Source organism: Geotrypetes seraphini, chromosome 3 (genome assembly GCF_902459505.1).
Source record: "Geotrypetes seraphini chromosome 3, aGeoSer1.1, whole genome shotgun sequence".
Lineage (NCBI taxonomy): Eukaryota > Metazoa > Chordata > Amphibia > Gymnophiona > Dermophiidae > Geotrypetes > Geotrypetes seraphini.
Window position 1 is genome coordinate 22,162,388 of NC_047086.1, and position 19,838 is coordinate 22,182,225.

The 19,838-nt window shown below is 44.1% G+C and overlaps 1 protein-coding gene across 16 annotated transcripts in view; it reads right to left on the reverse strand.

Annotated features, from left to right (window-relative positions):
• SNAP91 (synaptosome associated protein 91) overlaps positions 1-19,838 on the reverse strand; it is a 262,921-nt gene that overhangs the window by 241,093 nt on the left and 1,990 nt on the right. The gene's annotated exons all lie outside the window — the stretch shown is intronic.

Consider the following 19,838-nt stretch of genomic DNA (forward strand, 5'->3'; position numbering starts at 1 on the left):
TTCTTCGATGGCATTGAGAAGAAGGAGGGATTGGACCTCCCTTAGGAGGAGAAGGGACTGGGAGGAGTGAGACGCACACTCTATTGGAGGGTTGTCTGGTGGAAGAGTCTGGAAGTTGAGAGAGTAGCCGTGGCGGATGATGTTGAGGACCCACAGGTCTGAGGTGATGACCTCCCAACGGTTGAGGAAGAGTTGGAGACGTCCTCCGATTGGCTGAGGAAGAGGTAATGATGGTGGAATACTGGCTATGCCCTGGAGAAAAGAGTCAAAAGGGCTGAGATGGTTTTGACGGAGGAAGAGGCTTGGCAGGTTGGCGAGATTGAGAGCGAGCCTGAGTGTGTTGTTGTTGACGAGGTCTGCGAGGCTGCTGTTGGGGCGGGTTGAGAGGCCTGGCCGAGAACCTGTGCTGGTAAGAGGATTGTGGTCTATAAGGACGAGCAGGTGGATCCTTCTTTTTAGGTTTTACCAAAGTGTCCCATCTGGTCTCATGTGCTGAGAGCTTCTGGGTGGTCGAATCCAGGGACTCCCCAAAAAGTTCATCCCCAAGACAGGGTGCGTTAGCTAGGCGGTCTTGGTGGTTGATGTCAAGATCAGATACCCTCAACCAGGCCAGACGCCACATGGCAACAGCTATGGCAGACGCTCGGGAGGTCAGCTCAAATGAATCATAAATAGAGCGCACCATGAATTTCCGCAGTTGAAGGAGGCTGGAAATTTGTTGTTGAAAGAGTGGAACTTTGCGTTCAGGGATGCATTTTTGTAGGGCGGATAATTGTTGCACAAGATGTTTCATATAAAATGAGAAGTGAAATGTATAATTATTCGCCCTGTTGGCTAGCATTGCATTTTGATAAAGGCGTTTGCCAAACTTATCCATCATTTTGCCTTCTCTGCCAGGAGGGGTGGAGGCATAAACACTGGAGCCCTGAGTTTTCTTTAAAGTAGACTCAATGAGGAGAGACTCATGGGGCAATTGAGGTTTGTCAAAACCCGGAATTGGGATGACCCTGTATAGGCTGTCAAGTTTACGAGGAGCTCCGGGGAGAGTGAGTGGATTTTCCCAATTTTTATAAAAAGTTTCCCGCAGTATGTCATGGACGGGTAACTTGAGGAACTCTTTGGGAGGTTGTTCAAAGTCTAAGGCATCCAGAAAGGCCTGGGACTTTTTGGAGTCGGACTCTAAAGGAATAGAAAGAGCCGCCGACATTTCCCTGAGGAATTTGGTGAAAGAGGATTGCTCAGGCTTGGAAGCGGCATCGGTCACTGAGGGTCCCTCGTCTGTGGACGATGCGTCCTCCTCGGTACCGGGAGGGGATTCTTCCCATAAGTCCGGGTCCCTGATGTCAGTGTGCGCACGCCGAGATGTCGGGGTGGAAGGCTCGGTGTGGCGGGTCTTAGAAAGAGACTTGCCAGAGCGCATTGAGACGGTACCGGGAGAGGAAGACCGGTGCTGATCCCGGTCCCGGCCTGAAAAATAAAGAAAAAACAAAGTTTTGTTTTTTTTAACTATTTAGAACGGAAAAAGAAACTCGAAGGGAAAAAGAGAAAAAACAAGAAAATAACGCGAGCGGGAAGGCAAAAAGGAAGTTTTCAACGGCCGTTGAAACCACATGCGTCTTCTTCGCTCCAATGAAACGAAGAAACTGGGGACCACGCACTCCTCCGTCGGGCGGGAAGGCACTCGCGCATGCGCGGTGCGGCCAACTAGAACTTTCTAGTGAAAAATGTCCGTACCGGGGCTCCGTCGGTGACGTCACCCATGCGTTAAGAATATGCTGCCTGCTTGTCCTGGGATAAAGTTCAGACACAAGTTATTAGCATGATAGTTATTTTCAATCATCTCCAGTTTTCTCCTTAAGTTTGTATTATCTTTTATCATGACATCTTGAACTTGTTTTACCCTGTAACATCTTTTTCCATTTTTTTCTACGTTAACTTTTACAGAGGTCAGCTCTTGTTTAAACTCTTAATTCTTGTTTCTGTTCATGTACTTTCTTCTCTTATTTCTTTAATCTGTGGGTTTAAAGAATTTACCAGCTTAATGACCAAGTCCCAAAGAGAGTCCAAAGTTACTTTTTCAATTTTCATGCTTAGTTCTGAAAAGCTCACCTTCCAAATTCTCTTCTTGTTGGCCTTGTTTCTCTTGCCCCAAAGTTATTCCGGCCATAGGGTCCATCTTAGGACTCAAAGAATCCATTGAGGAATCCAATGCCAAGCTCCCAGATGATATAGCTTCCCGGTGAGGGAGTGTTACCTCTTCGGACACGCTCCTTTCCCTTGGTGAGCTGGCAGGTCTCTGACAATGGGGCTCAGTGTGGCATCTAGGCAAGAAACTTCCATTACGGCATCACTCTGTGCCATCATGTCCAGCGGGCGATTCCCCTATGCTGTAGACTCCCGCTGAAGATGATTCAAAAATTGCTCAATCGTCGCAAAAGGAGGATTTTCCAGACACCGCAAAGCCAGCGGTGCTTCTGCCCCTTCTCTTTAGCATTACAAAGGCAAATAGTACAAAACAGGTAACAGGTGAGTAACCCAGAGTGTCCTTCCAGCCTTCAGATACTCGCAGCCATCTTGCTACCTCTTTATTTTATGCCATGCTCCATTTTATCCATAAGACAGAATCCTGGGTTACAATAATCAATCTGGCTGCAGAGTGGTATAGAAATATGGACATTCTGGATTTTCCACAGGGAGAGTTGTCTGTTATCTGGCAGCGGAACCCAGACAAGATAGAGAGAGCAATGTTCAGTAGCTCATCCAGGTTTCAGTTGCTACCAGATGGTGTGGTTCAGTGTAGGAACTGTGACAAAGAATGCAGAGTGTTTTAGCTAATTTTGACACATGTATTGGTGGAATAGCTAGTTGGTGAGTCGAGGATGAACAGAGTGAACGAGATGATCTGTAAGGAACAATAAGATTTCCTAGGTACTGAGGGCGACTGAAGTGAAGAGACTTGAAAGTAAGGATGGGGTTTTTATGATGTATATTTGATGGGTAACCAATGATGCTCCTTGAGTAGAGATGTTGCACGGTCATAACAATGGGCAGATGTAAGCAACCTAATTGCGATATTTTGAATTAATAGTAATCTTTTTAGAGAATATGTTGGAAGGCTTGTGTAGACAACATTGCAGTAATCTATTTTGGGTGTAACTAGTGCATATAGAAGACAGACGTAACTCGGTGTATCAATATAGGAGCAAATAACTATGTATTTGATACCATGAAAAAAAAAAAATCCCAAAGATCGAACTACAGACGATATCTGGTGCTGGAAAGTTAGAGCTGTATCAATGCGAACTCTTAGGTACTTCACGGTATTCACCAACTTAACAAGTAGGTGTACAAGTGTGACTGGTATCCTGTGATATTTTGATTGGACCCCCCACTGGGTATTTGAGGACTGGAGGTTAACTAGTAGGTTGGGCGTTTGGTTTTTTTGTTGTATAAGGCATCTTTTGATTTTCCTTTTTTTCTTCTCACTGATGTACTCTTCTGTGTAAGTGCATGCTTGGCTTGTTAAAATTTTAAATTTATACTATTATAAGATAATATTGGGCACTTAGTTTTCCTAGAATTAAAGTACTACTTCTTTCCTCAATGCGGAAAAAAAAAAAAAAAATTCAGGCTATGCAGACAGCTACTAAAAATAAAAGCAGAATAGGGATGGGTATGTTCCTCCCCCCCCCCCTCCGTTTTTAGCAAAGGAATCATCTATGTTGAGTGTGCAGCTTGGAAGTAGATTTACTGGCATTTCTTTTCTCACCTTGTATAAATAGATTCACCACCTATAAAAAGGAGTGGACCTCTGAGATACAGCAACCAGAATGGAACGCAATACTCAAGATGGGATCACGCCATGAAAGTGAGAAGTTCTTTGATTTATTCTCTATTCATTCCTTATATAATTCCTAACACTGTTTGCTTTTTTGACTACTGCCACACACACTGTTAATGCTTAAGAAAGGCTTTCATTTTTAACCAAGGCACATCATTCATTAATCCTCCTCCTGCAGTGAAATGGCTTTTACGAAATCCCTGTTGCATAAAAGAGAAGCAGAACTTGACTATGATCATATTGGCTCTTTGCAGCCTTTAAGATATCTTTCAAGACGGTATGCATTATGTCTAAGACAATATTTCTGGTTCCCTCCCTAATCACTGATCATACCATATTAATCCTCACGGTTTCTAAGATCTATGGACTCCCACCGGCCGGTTCTTCCATATTCAAAACAGGTCCATTACAGGTCCATTGAGCACCCCCAATATTGGGAAAGGGAATGGGGACTTGTATACCGCCTTTTTGTGGCTTTGGTATTCAAAGCGGTGGGCACTGGAGGATTAAATGGCAAGCTCAGTACTGGGATTTGATCTCACAACCTCCGGGTGCAGAGGCAGCAGCTCAACCAGTGAGCCACACTCCATTGCTTTGATCAGGGAGTATTCATTTTGAATGCCAAGAAATATGACCACGTTACGCCATTACTGATCGACTCCCACTGGCTCCCTATCAGCCATCGCATTTTCTTTAAGGTCATGCTGTTAATATTTAAAACCTTAACCTTTAATGAACCTCAGTTTATAGCTAGAATGTTAATACCCCATAACACTATACGACCACTCAGATCATCCTTCCAAAATCTCCTATTGATCCCCTCTCTGAAAATAGTGGGCACGAGAAGATCTGATGTGTTCTCCATAATGGGCCCCCAATGGTGGAACTCATTACCACAATATATTAAAAATGAAAAAGATCTCACCTCCTTTAAAAAAAATCCTTAAAATCTCATCTTTTTAAAGATGCTTTTAACATTTAAATTTTAGATTTGTTAAATGTTTTCAGCTTTTTAACTTTCCCGTTCCCCCATTGTTCTCTTCCTTTTTTGTCTATTTCTTCTAAAAAGAGTTGTAACTTTCCCCTCCTTTCCTCCCAATTCAAGTTTGTCTTGTGTTCAAGAATTTTGTCATTTGGTTTGTCTTTTTTGTAATTTAACTTTTTTTTTTTTTTTTAATACAATTTTGTACATCGCTTAGCAAACCGAATAAGCGATTCATCAAATACTAATAAACTTGAACTTAAATTGAAAAGCTAGGGCCTATGAATATACCCACCATTCAGCTTTTTTCCTTTCTAGCCCCTAAACTGGGGAATGATCTCCCACCAACACATACATTCATGGTGAACAACTTTAAGATGGTGAAAGTCATTTTTTCACTATTGCATACAGTGGGGTGCTGAGATCTTGGTGGGGCACCAGATATTCATATGTAGTGTAAACTTTATTCTTGGTGAGTTGCGAGTGTGGCTTTCCCTACTACAACTGAAATTCTTTTCTTTCATATTATTTGTCTTTTGTTTCATTTTTGGTTTGCACACTGCAGTGATCTGCACATCAGTCCAGGAGCACAGTGGGACACACACAAAATTACAGACAATATATAGAGACACCCTAAAACATAAAATTTCACGTTACATAGACCAAATCCATAAAATCAACATAACTACACCATTGCTCATCTTTTCCAAACCAAGCATCGATAATCTAGCTACAGCATAATTCTAAAAGCAATACAAAATTCAATTTGCATACTTCATAAGGCAAAACAGGCGACGTTTCAACAACTTTTTTAAATTCACCCATCCTTCCCTGTTGCCTAATATAAGATGGAAGTTTATTCCACTCTTCCAGTGCCGCACAGGAGAAAACCCCTGCTCTATCTGCAAACTGACCTCTCTTCTCGTCGGTATTACCAAACAGGTTAAAAAAGCAACAGTGAACACTTGAAGGATGCTTGAGTGCATAGGAAAAAGAATGGCCGGCAAGAAAACAGTGATGACAATGCCTCTGTATACCATGTGCAGCATCTTTCCTCGCCTCTCACCCATCCCCTTGTGCGGCAGCTCCTGAGGCCTCCAAAAACAGCAGCAGCACTCTGAATGGGATGCTTCGCAGCCTTCCCCACCAGGGCCGAGCCTTCCCTCTGCATCTTTCTATCACTCCCTCCCATCCCTCTGCGCAGCAGAACCCCGCCGACCCTCTCACTGTGAACCTGACATACCTCCACTCCAAAAGAATCCAAAACAGCAGCGGCGGCAGCACTCTGAACGGGCTGCTTCGCTGTCTTCCCTGCTGGGGCCTTCCCTCAATCATCAGTGGCCCAGCAGAGGGAAAGCCCCGGCAGGGAAGACAGCGAAGCAGCCCGTTCAGAGCGCTGCGGCTGCCGCTGTTTTAGATTCTTTTGGAGTGGAGGTATGTCAGGCTCATGGTGGGTCAGTGGGGTTCCGCTGCACAGGGATGTGATTGGTAAAGCAACACAAGGGCTTTCAAGTACAAGGACCCCATCTCCCGAAGCACCCAAAAGGCCAAAACACAATTTAAAAACACGCGATTCAGTCAGCAATCAATGTAACACGATACCATAATTTCCAGAAGGTACCGTATTTTTCAAACTATAAGATGCACCTAATCATAAGATGCACCCTAGATTTAGAGGAGGAAAACACATTCTGAACCAAATTGTAAACCCAGCCTCCCTCACTCCCTGCCAGGCTTTGCACCCAACCCCCACTCAGGCTCTGCACCGTCTCGCTGCCCTGAAATATAACCTGTGCCCCCCCCCCTAGTGGTCTAGTGGTAGGTGGGACAGGAGGGATCCGTCCCAGCCGACTAACAATGTTTTCCTCGTCCACCCCCCTTCCTGGTACCTTTTTAAAACACCCCCACCCGCCCTTTTAAAACACTCCCCCTATGCCTGCCCTTCCTTTTAAAAACACCCCCGCCCCACAGTACCTTTTTTTTGAAATGCAAGATATCAGAGATGTTTATTTCCAAAAGCTAACATTTAAATTAATAAATGCAAAATAAAATACTTTTTTCTACCTTTGTTGTTTGAACATGTTTTTTGGGTGGTAATTTCGTTTGACTCCATGCATCTCTTTTCCGTTTTTATCTGTTTCTTCTGTCTGTGCAGGGTCTCCTGTCCCTCCGACATTTCTTCTATTTCCAGGTCCACCATCCTTGTTCCTTCTGCACCCCTATTTGCCCTACCCAGCATCTTCCTTCTCTGTCCCTGTCCCTATCCTACCTCCATGTCCCCATCTGCCCCTATTCCAGCATTATCCCTCAGTGTCCTAATCTCCTCCATTTTCCAGCATTGCCTCTATGTTCCACTGTTCCTACCCTCTCCCTGTCTACCATTGACAGTCTGCATCCCTGACCTTGCGATCCCTCCTCACCCAGCATCTCTCTTCTATGTTCTTATCTCTCCCCATGTTCAGCTTCTCTCCTGTCTCTTCCCTTCTTCCAAAGATCCCCTCCCCCACCCCATCTCACCTCACCTCTAGGCCACATATCTAACCGGCCTGCTCCCCACCCCCATGATGCTGCATCTTTTCCCCTTTTTCCCTCCTCCGATGCAGTCCCTTTCTTTCCTCTCCACCTGCTCTTCCCCATCCCCGTGTTCCTCCTTACTACTCCGGCAGCAGCGATTGCATTTAATCTTCAATGCAGTACCTTTTTAAACACCCCTTAAGCCTGGTGATCCAGCGGTCTATGAGCCGGCAGGAGTGTGCTTTCTGCGCTGCTGCCTGGGCCCGTAACCTCTTCTCGTGAGAACTGCACCAGCCATTCAGAAAAAAGCACGGGCCTAGGCAGCAGCGCAGAAAGCACACTCCTGCCGGCTCATAGACCGCTGGACCACCAGGCTTAAGGGACGTTTAAAAAAGCTACTGCGGGGGTGTTTTAAAAGGAAAGGCATGCAGGTGGGCAGAGACGTTTTAAAAGGAAAGAAGGGCGGGCGATGTTTTAAAAAGGTACAGGGGAGAGGAGTCATCTTCGCTGCATAAGATGCACTGACATTTCCACCCACTTTTGGGTGAAAATAAAGTGCATCTTATGGAGCGAAAAATACGGTAATCAAACATGGTGCCACATTCTGAACACAAAACAAAACATATTTACTGTATATACTCGAATATAAACAGAGTTAACCTTTTTCCCCCCAAAAAAGAAGGAAAAAAGTTGACTCAAATATAAACTGAGATTAGAAATTATGTGAGTGTCGTAAATAATGACTAATTTTTCAGTTGGGGTTGTTTCGAGTCCAAAAAAGCTGAAGAAAAGCTGACAAATATCTTCCTACTTGGGGTCACGACACCAATCTCTTCCACAATAACTGATCTCTAGAGCTGTTAATCAATAGATTTTACTCAATCTGTAGCATTTCTAATCATTGTAAACCGCATAGAACTTCACGGTCCTGCGGTATATAAACTGTTATTATTATTAATGGATGTGGGGATGATGTGCCAGAATCTGGGTATAAACTGTGAATAAGAGCGTAATTCTAATGATATTGTATCCATCTCTTGCCTGTGCGATAAATTTTATGTCCTCAAGATCAGGATCCAATTTAAAACGGAGAAAAACTACAGAACCTTTGATAAAACATTGTATTGATTTAAACCATTCATTTCAAGATTTAAAATGTTTTGCCACTGATCAAAAACCAGTCTCTGTAAGAGGAGATAGGAAGAAAAAGTTACTTCAGCGTGAAGCAAGATGGATACATAGACCAGCAAACCTTTGGGTTAAATATGTTTCTTTAATAGTTTATGATTTTCTTTTCTTCAGTGAAAGTTTAAGAAGATTTCAATCCATTAATATTGCGAAGAGATTTGTGCGCATGCGTTCTACACAGATTAGAAAGCAGATCGAGAGCGCCTGCGATTCACAGCATTGTTTAAAGAGCAATGCGCAAGAGAAAAGATCTTATTTAAAACACCTGCGTGGCAATCAAACTGTCCGCCTAAACTCATTGATGCCATGTTTGTAACAGCTCTTATGCATATTCTTAAAAACTGGAAATCACCCTCACTACTCGACTACACCTTTTGGTGGAATTCTCTGAGCATGTATCACAAATTTGAATCTTATGCATATGAGAAAAACATGATCTCTCGACTCTCCACGAACATGGTGCAGAAAAAATCACCTTGGTCATTCTTAGATTCATATGTTCATTCTACTCCATAGACACTTCTGCCTCTCTTTCTACTTATCTATCTCTTGCTTTCTCTTTGTCCCTCCCTCTATCTCCCTTTCTCTTATTCACTCTCCTCGCTTTTCTGCTTTTCATATATCTTCTACTAGCAGTTGCACATACCTTGAATTTTTTTATTAATCTGGTTATATGTTAATGACTATAGACTTGGTCTTATTTTATGTCACTGGTTCTTAGTCAGATTTTGTGTGTTTACACTGCTTTCTGTATATTTCTTGAAATATTCAATAAAAATCACTGAACAAAAAAAAAAAAAAAAACCACCTGCATGGCGTCTTAAGTTGACTGGCGCCGCTTTACAAACAGAGCAATGAGCCAGACGTAAGCTGTGTTCTGTATTTGAGCAGCATGTGTTGATTTAAATTATTTTGTCATTGGGATAAGGCTGCACATTAAGATAAGTGTTGCTGAATACATATACTCTAAATAAGAATTGACAAATACAGTCAAAGCTCGGTTTGTGAGTGTTTTGCAAGACGAGCAAACATTCTCGCAAAACGTCTCTCGCAAACCGAGTGTTGATTCGATTTGCGAGCACCCCCCCCCCCCACCGATAACCAGCATCGCTCCCCCCCGCTCGCAAAGGCCCCCCCGCCCAAACAACTTAAACTTACCCCCCCTCCCCCGTCTGGCACCGACACGCAGCCCACAGGCGTGCCAGTGCTGCTAGAAGATCTTCCTGCATCTGCGCATGCTCAAGGACTTCTAATTCTCCCTCTCACCAAGATTCTCATTCTGTGGGCTGTGTGCCGGTGCCAGACGGGGGGAGGGGGGGGTAAGTTTAAGTTGTTCGGGCAGGGGGTGCCGGTTCGCGCGGAGGGTGTCTTTGCGAGTGGGTGGGGGGGGAGGGAGCAGCGCCTCGGTGGGGGGGGGGAACATATCAAAGCGAGTTTCCATTATTTCCTATGGGGAAACTTGCTTTGATATACGAGTACAGTGGTACCTTGGATTACGAGCATAATCCGTTCCAGGAGTATGCTCGTAATCCAAAATGCTCGTATATCAAAGCAAGTTTCCCCATAGGAAGTAAGGGAAACTTGCTTTGATATGTTCCCACCCCCCACCTTCCCCCCCCCGAGGCCAGCAGCGCTGCTCCCCCCCTCACGAGAACCGGCATTGCTCCTCCTGAAGGCCCCCCCCCCCCAAACCGGCCCCCCCCCCCCCCGCCATCGGGCACCCCCCCCCCCGCTGCGACCTGAGATCCCCCAACCCACCCGAACCCTCTTCTTACTTCCAGTGTAGCCTCCGCATCGGCACCGACACCAGCATGTCCTGTGCGTTGGTGCCGGTGTCCGAAAATCTGCTTCCTGTGCCGAGCCTTGAGCATGCGCGCAAGCTCGGTTTACGAGGCACCAAGTTTGCGAATGTTTTGCTCGTCATGCTTCTGGAACGAATTATGCTCGTAAACCAAGGTTCCACTGTACTAAGTTTATTGGCACCAGGGACTAAATTTTGAGTTTAACACACTGCAAACTGCACATTAAAAAAAAAAAAAAAAGGAGGTTTTCAAAAGTCTATGATAGAAATCTGTAACTGATAAGTCTCAGATTATTTTATTTTACTACAATTTCTGAGATCTTTGATCCTAATTGATATTTGCTGCATAATACAAAGGTTTTGGACATTGACAGGTTGTGCATTGTGTTTCTTATTCCATTATTGACGAATTCAGAAGTAGCACCCCCAATCATTTTCAAACGCTGGTTCCTATGAATTTTGCTATAAGCACCACATGAGTTACCAAGTTTCAAAAAGGCCAGAAAAAAAGCACATAGAGAGCCGGGCTAACATAAGAATTGCCGCTGCTGGGTCAAACCAATGGTCCATCCTGCCCAGTAATATTCTCACGCGGAGGCCCCAAGATCAAGGCCAGTGCTCCAAATGATTCCAGTCTCACCAGTTTAGCTTGAACTTGTCCAACTTTGTCTTGAATCCCTGGAGGGTGTTTTCCCCTATAACAACCTCCGGGAGATTGTTCCAGTTTTCCACCACTCTCTGGGTGAAGAAGAACTTCCTTACGTTTGTACGGAATCTCTCCCCTTTCAACTTCAGAGAGTGCCCTCTCGTTCTCCCTACCTTGGAGAGGGTGAACAACCTGTCTTTCTCTACTAAGTCTATTCCCTTCAGTATTTTGAATGTTTCGATCATGTCCCCTCGCAGTCTCCTCTTTTCAAGGGAGAAGAGGCCCAGTTTCTCTAATCTCTCACTGTACGGCAACTCCTCCAGCCCCTTCACCATTTTAGTCGCTCTTCTCTGGACCCTTTCGAGTAGTACCGTATCCTTCTTCATGCATGGTGACCAGTGCTGGATGCAGTACTCCAGGTGAGGGCACCCCAGGGCCTTAGGTTGGACAAGCCTGAGACAGAGGATGCTGTGGATGGGCAGACTGGATGGGCCATTTGGCCTTTTATCTGCCATCATGTTTCTATAACCATAAAGTTCTATGACATCACAATGCAGGTGTAAAGAGCCTTAGCCAATAGGGAGAGAAGATAGTGGATGCTGTGGATGGGCCATTTGGCCTTTTATCTGCCATCATGTTTCTATAACCATAAAGTTCTATGACATCACAATGCAGGTGTAAAGAGCCTTAGCCAATAGGGAGAGAAGATAGTGGATGCTGTGGATGGGCCATTTGGCCTTTATCTGCCATCATGTTACTATGTTTTGAACTTAAAGTAGTTGCTCTCAGATGTTAAAAACCCATGTAATGCCTGGGGACAGAGCAAGTGGCAGCAAAGAGACAAGCTCCTATCACTGTGCAACAAGGAAAACAAGAAAAAGAAGTTTATGTGGGCTCAAGAGCCGGGCTGACCCCTGTCCCAACACCTAGGTTACAAATTCTAGTTTTCTACCATTCTTCCTGTTCAGATTTTTTCATTTTTCTCCAGCTACAAGCGCACACAAAGATTTTTAGAAAGCAAAATGCTTCTCCTTCAAGTCTCAACCCGAACCAAGATCAATTGCAAAACAATTCCCTTACCCTTGTCCCTTTCTTTCTTTCCTATCAAGATATTGTAGTTCCTCCCCTGCTCCCATTACTTTATTATCCAAATGTAATTTATGTCTAATTTTATTATGTATACATGTATATTATTATCTAATGTAATCTTCTATTTGTGAGTCACGTAAACCTATTATGATAACATTTCCCTGCTTTTTATATAACTTCTCTTTCTCCCCAAATTATTGTACACCGCTCAGATTTATGAGTGGTATATCAAAACCTAAATAAACTTGACACTTACGCTCATAAAACTTTCAACCAAAATGTTTAAGATTAATATTGTACATAATATCAAGGATTTGAAACAGGTCCGTTACATTGTAGCAGCTTTTACCTGTGAAAAATTGATTTTTAAAATGTCTTTGCCAGGAAATGGGGTGAACTGAAGCTCAGGAAAGAATTTATTAATACTACTAATAAATCTAAAATAAGTTATAAAAACATAAGACTAGCCTTACTGGGTCTGACCAATGGTCCATCTAGCCCATAGTTTCTTAACACATGGTATATGTACTCTAAGGGCGTACGCGAGACGCTTGTTGGGGGTACGTGGCACTTTGCGGGTCTCCTGCCCCCCCCCCAATCCTCCTGAGTCTCCGCTGGGGATCCCAAGCCCTCTTTCTTGCCCGCCAGCTTCTACCAAAGCCACTGCCGGGGATTCTTTGACCTCCTTCCTGAAGCCGACCCAGAAGGCTTCCCTCTGATGTCAGAGTTGAAGTCGGAGGGAAGCCTTCCGGGTCAGCGGAGGATCCCAGTTACTTCCTTCCAGGTGGGCTGCTCCTTCCTGCCTTCAGCGGCACTTGTTGCAGGGATGCGTGGCTCTTGCAAGCAGCTGACCCAGAAGCCTTCTGTCCGATGTCAGCTCTGATGTTGGACAGAAGGCTTGTGTGTTAGCCACATGCAGCCTGTAAGAGCCGCTGCCCGCGTTTCTGCAACAAAGTGTCTTTAAAAGCAGGAAGGTGCAGTACAGCCAGACTGCCATGAAGGAAGCAAGTGCGGCCCTGGAGTGAGCAGGGACATGGGAGGGGCACGATTTGGGGACAAAGGCTGGAAGGGGGGCACAAACTGGGAACACAGTAGGGAGGGGGTACTACCTTGTAACATATGAGAGAGAGATCTAAGGAATAGACAGATGAGAGAGGGAGAAATGTTGGATGCACCCTGGATCTCTCTTTTCCCCACTCCCTTTGCAGCAAAGGAGGTAATGAGAGAAAGACAGATGAACAGTGAGAGATGTTGCCTATAGGGGTGGAGGAGAAAGGAAGAAAAGCTAGACTCATGTAGGGACAGAGAGAGAGAGAGAGAGATGTTAGTTGGGGAAGGGAATGAGGTCTGGAGGAAAGGAAGCATGCAGGCAGAAAGAAATATTGGATGCACAGTCAGAAGGAAGTGCAACCAGAGATTCATGAAATCACCAGACAACAAAGGTAGGAAAAATGATTTTATTTTCAATTTAGGGATCAAAATGTGTCAGTTTTGAGAATTTATATCTGCTGTCTATATTTGCACTATATTTGTCTATTTTTCTATAGTTGTTACTGAGGTGACATCACATATTTTAAAGTCACCTGCCTTGACCTCTTAAAAAAAAAAAACCACAAATATAAATTATAGCTAACATTTTCTCTGCGTACAGTGTGCTTTTTTTGTTTTTATTATTTTGTGGTTACCATTATGTATTAATAAGGTTATATTGTGTGTACATAGAAAATGAATGGAAGAAATTACATTACAATTAGTACTATTCTTATGAGGGTGGTGTCAAGGGCGGAGCTTGGGCAGGGGGATTTGGTTGATATTTGTTAGGCTTAGGGGGTACTTGGTGTGAAGAAGTTAAGAAACTCTGATTTAACCCAGTATCATGCTTCGAACCAGGGACAATCCAGTCACAAGTACCTGGCAGAAACTCAAATATTAACAACATTCTGAAACTCCAGAAAGTATCAAGATTTTAGGCAGAATCTCAAAGAGTAACAAAATCCCATGCTACCCATCCCAGAGCAAGCAGTGGCTTCCATGAACTTATTACATTCAAAATTCTTTAATATTAAGCTAATTTATGCTAGTTTTAGTTGCTGCTAACAGCCTTACAGTGTGGCGATTAAGTACCAACTTATTTTAAGGGTCTACTAAGGGGTCCTTTTACTAAGGCGTGCTAGCCGTTTTAGCACATGCTAAATGCTAACGCATCCATTATAGTTTATGGACGCGTTAGCGGTTAGCACACCTTAGTAAAAGGGGGCCTAAGTTTCCAAGTTTTATTTAAAATTTGATAAATGCTTTAATAATAAATTCAAAGCGATGCACATTAATAAAATAATCAGATAGAGATGTACAATTGACAAACAATGGAAGATCTTGCCTGATGAACTTGCTGCACTTCTTCGAGGGAGTAAATAGGCAGATAGACAAGGGTGACCCGGTCGACATTGTATATCTGGATTTTCAGAAGGCGTTTGACAAGGTCCCGCATGAACGACTACTTCAAAAAAATTGTGAGCCATGGAATCGTGGGTGAAATACTCGCGTGAATTAAAAACTGGCTGGCGGAGAGTGGGGGTAAACTGACAATACTCGGACTGGAAAAGCATCACGAGTGGAGTGCCGCTGGGTTCGGTGCTTGGACCCGTGCTCTTCAACATATTTATAAATGACCTGGAAATTGGTACAAGCGAGGTGATTAAATTTGCAGACGATACGAAGTTATTCAGACTACTGAAGACACAGAAGAATTGCGACGACCTGCAACGTGACAAACACACTCAAGAAATGGGCCGCGACATGGCAAATGAGGTTTCACCTGGATAAGTGTAAGGTGATGCATTACGGTAACAAAAATCTTATACACGAATACAGGATGTCCTGTGCAGTACTCAGAGAGACCCCCTAGGAACGAGACTTGGAAGTAATGGTCGACAAGTCAATGAAGCTGTCTGCACAATGTGCAGCGGTGGCGAAAAGGGTGAACAGAATGCTAGGAATGATTAAGAAGGGGGGGGGTCACAAACAGATCAGAGAAGGTTATCATGCCGCTGTACCGGTCCTTGATACGCCCCTACCTGGAATACTGCATCCAGCACTGGTCGCTGTACATGAAGAAGGACACGGTACTACTCAAAAGGGTCCAGAGAAGAGCGACTAAAATGGTTAAGGGGCTGGAGGAGTTGCAGTGCAATGAGAGATTAGAGAAACTGGTCCTCTTCTCCCTTGAAAAGAAGAGACTGAGAGGGGACATGATCGAAACATTCAAGATAATAAGGGAATAGACTTAGTAAATAAAGATAGGTTGTTCACCCTCTCCAAGGTAGAGAGAACGAGAGAGTACTCTCTAAAGTTAAAATGGGATAGATTCCGTACAAATGTAAGGAAGTTCTTCACCTTGAGAGTGGAAGAAAACTGGAACGCTCTTCCGGAGGCTGTTATAGGGGAAAACACCCTCCAGGGATACAAGACAAAGTTAGAAGTTCCTGCTGAACCAGAATGTACGCAGGTAAGGCTAGTCTCAGTTAGGGCGCTGGTCTTTGACCTAAGGGCTGCTGCGGGAGCAGACTGCTGGGCACAATGGACCACTGGTCTGACCCAGCAGCGGCAATTCTTCTGTTATCACAAACTAGAAGGAGGGCTAAAGGGTGAACTACAATTTTATAAGAAAAAGGACAATTAAGGGAAAAACATTAAGGGATGGGGTTGCTGGTAGCTAGAAATGCTTATTCTCGAGTGTCACAGCATTGTAGTTATAAAGGAGCAGAATACTACTACTCGAAAGGGTCCAGACAAGAGCAACTAAGATGGTTAAGGGGTTGGAGGAGCGAAAGATTAGAGAAACTGGGCCTCTTCTCCCTCGAACAGAGGAGATTGAGAGGGGACATGATCGAAACATTCAAGGTACTGAAGGGAATAGACTTAGTAGATAAGGACAGGTTGTTCACCTTCTCCAAGGCAGGGAGAATGAGAGGGCACTCTTTAAAGTTGAAAGGGGATAGATTCCGTACAATCGTAAGGAAGTTCTTCTTCATCCAGAGAGTGGTGGAAACCTGGAAGACTCTCCCGGAGGCTGTCATAGGGGAAAACACCCTTCAGGGATTCAAGGCAAAGTTAGTCAAGTTCCCACTGAACAAGGACGTACACTGGTAGGGCTAGTCTCAGTTAGGGCGGTGGTCTTTGACCAAAAGGGTCACCGCATGAGCGGAGTGCTGGGCATGATGGACCACTGGTCTGACCCAGCAGCAGCAACTCTTATGTTCTTACGATTTGGGTTAAACTAATTTCCAAAAGCATCAGCGAAAAGGAAACTTTTTAATCTTTCTAGAAAAAGAATACACTAGTCACGGTCTTCCAGCTTGCAGAAAGATGACAGAGGGAATACACTAGAAATGTATAAGTTGAATCTGTCACATACAACAAGAGTGTTTGACACTCCATTACACTAATGGTCAGCACATTGAAAAACAGGGTTGTTTTTTTCCTTCTTTACGCAGAACATAATTAAGCTGTGAAATGTCAGAAAGTCATCAAGTTGACCAACATAATGGAATATAAAAGATGACTAGATTTGAGTCCCTGGTTGGGCAGATTTAGGAGAGTTATTTTCATCACTGGAAAATAAAACTATGGGACATAAATTTTGCATTGCAAATACTTTTGGGGATTGGACAAGTAAACAGATCTCTCCGTGTCCCCGTGGGATCTCAATACCCCTGCCCATCACTGCAAGCCTGAAACATTTATGATGTTAAAGTATTTGAGACTTGTGCAGATGAGGACAGAGTTTGCAGGAATGGGGCAGGGACAGAGCTCGTGGGGGACAAATTTGTCCCCCATGTCATTCTCTAACCAAACCATTTGGAGGCACTAGCACGGGTACAGGGAAGAACTAATATAGCTCTTCAAAAATTCACAGTATTCAGGCCAACATCCAGACATGCAAAGTATTTGGCTAGGATTAATACACACTGCATCAGTAATGAAAGATTCATAAGATTCCAAACACGCAGTATAATGTTTTGAAATCTGCATTAATATTCCTCACTTAAAGACATCATGACCTCTGTCAGCGCATACCAAGTAACAGTCAATGCCAGATAGCCTCAAAAAGATATAACCAAGATAAAGATCAGTCAGCTTTCACTATGGTGGGATTTACAAAAGCTGAACTGGCAAGAAGTGCAAGCTAACTGCCAAGCCGCCCATAGGAACAGAACAGGTGGCTAGCTTTGTAAAAAGCCCATGTTTTGTGCTCTAATAACTGTGCAGAAGTGAGGCACAAACTGTAAAATGAGGAAGAAACTAGAAACAATGTTCTTAATATCTATAACCAATGCCTTTAGTCCCTTGGCAAAAGAAGGGTTTACCCTATTGCACAAGATTTAGGGCTTTATAGATTAACCACTGTATTTTGTGGCAGTGAACACATTTTCAGGAGATCCCTCAAAAATGTCTTTTTACACACGACGTTTAAATTGTGCAGTTCACGGCCATTTCACCTCAGTACACAGATGAAATATTAATGGCTATTGTATTACCCCGTGGTGCAGATTACCAAAGAAGAATGCCACAATATAAAAAAAAAAAAAAAAAAGCCACCAAAAAAATTTCATATTCACACACAGAGGTGTTATATTATAAGAGCACCTGATGGAGGGAGGGAAGGAAAGGTGGTTGTGTGCTGTTGAGCCCCTCTTTGCCCTCAGACCCTCTCCTAACTGCTCCCTCCTGTCTCAGACCACTGGGGGGAGGTGCCTGTCTTCAGCTGCAGGGATGGAAGGAGGGAAGAAGAAAGAAGGGGCCCTGGCAAGCCAGTTATCAAAAGCCAACCATAGCCTGGGACCCCTACATGATATGAATAATGACCAGACAACAAAAGGTAAGAAAAATAATTTTATTTTCTGTTTTGTGATTACAATATGTCAGATTTTAAATGTGTCTTGAGGGAGGCTGCCGCTGCGGCTTTGCACAGAGGGGCACCATTTTCGTGGGAGCCGGCCTTCGGAGAGGCATGGGACGCGGGGACGGATTGCGGAGGGGCTGCCGCTGCGAAGGGCTTTGGAGGGGGAGCCAGCCAGACCGCGAGTGTGGGGACATTGTAAGCGCGGATTGGTCAAGGAGCCGCCGCTGCCGAGGCTTTGAAATTGCTCTCCCACCGTCACTCCCTCCCGCCCCATCTCTGCCTCTGCCCCTGCCCAGGTTCAAAAGCAGGAGACATCTAGCACCCGTTAATCTAACGGGCTTAAACACTAGTATTATAATAATGCTTTCAGAAGTAGAGCACAACTTATTGTTTAGACAGCAGAACCACCCCTATATAAGAGAAGCAATTTCAGTATGAGGAGAGACTGGAGGCCCTGAATATGTATACCCTAGAGCAGTGATTCCCAACCCTGTCCTGGAGGACCACCAGGCCAGTCTGGTTTTCAGGATAACCCTAATGAATATGCATGGAGCAGATTTGCATGCCTGGCACCTCCATTATATGCTGATCTCTCTCATGCATATTCATTAGGGCTATCCTGAAAACCCGATTGGTCTGGTGGTCCTCCAGGACAGGGTTGGGAACCACTGCCCTAGAGCAGTGGTCTCAGACTCGCAGCCCGGTGCTATTTTGAGGCCCTCAGCATGTTTATCATAATCACAAAAGTAAAATAAAACAGTTTCTTGATCATATGTCTCTTTAGCTATAAATGACAATATTATTATTAAGACTTAGCCAAAAGGAAAGATTTATAAACTATAAAGAGTTTTACCTCATGCAGAATTGTCATTTTTCTACAAACACATTAACTATTTATTCTGAGGCCCTCTCGAGTATCTACAAATCCAAAATGTGGCCCTGGAAAGGGTTTGAGTTTGAGACCACTGCCCTAGAGGAAAGGAGAGACAGGGGAGATATGATTCAGACGTTCAAATACTTGAAGGGTATTAACGTAGAACAAAATCTTTTCCAGAGAAAGGAAAATGGTAAAACCAGAGGACATAATTTGAGGTTGAGGGGTGGTAGATTCAGGAGCAATGTTAGGAAATTCTACTTTACAGAGAGGGTGGTGGATGCCTGGAATGTGCTTCCGAGAGAGGTGGTGGAGAGGAAAACGGTGACTGAGTTCAAATGGGATGAACACAGAGAATCTAGAATCAGAAAATAATATTAAATATTGAACTAAGGCCAGTACTGGGCAGACTTGCACGGTCTGTGTCTGTGTATGGCCGTTTGGTGGAGGATGGGCAGGGGAGGGCTTCAATGGCTGGGAGGGTGTAGATGGGCTGGAGTAAGTCTTAACAGAGATTTCGGCAGTTGGAACCCAAGCACAGTACCGGGAAAAGCTTTGGATTCTCGCCCAGAAATAGCTAAGAGGAAAAAATTTAAATTGAATCAGATTGGGCAGACTGGATGGACCATTCGGGTCTTTATCTGCCGTCATCTACTATGTTACTAAGTAAGATTTATTTTGGCAAGCCACACACACACAAAAAAACAGAAGTTTGCTCACAATATATTAGAAAGGGTTTTCACATGGAAATTCGAAAATGGGATCATATTGGGGGAAGGGAAGGGACTTTTTTGTGGTTACAGTCAAAAGCGGTTTAGATATTATATGCTTCCGCTGAACAAGAACATAAGAACTGCCATCTCCGGATCAGACCCATGGTCCATCTAGTCCGGCGATCCGCACACGCGGAGGCCCTATCCAGTATATACCTGATGTAGTTTTAGTCACCCATAACCCTCTATGCCTCTCGTAAGGAGATGCGCATCTAATTTGCCTTTGAA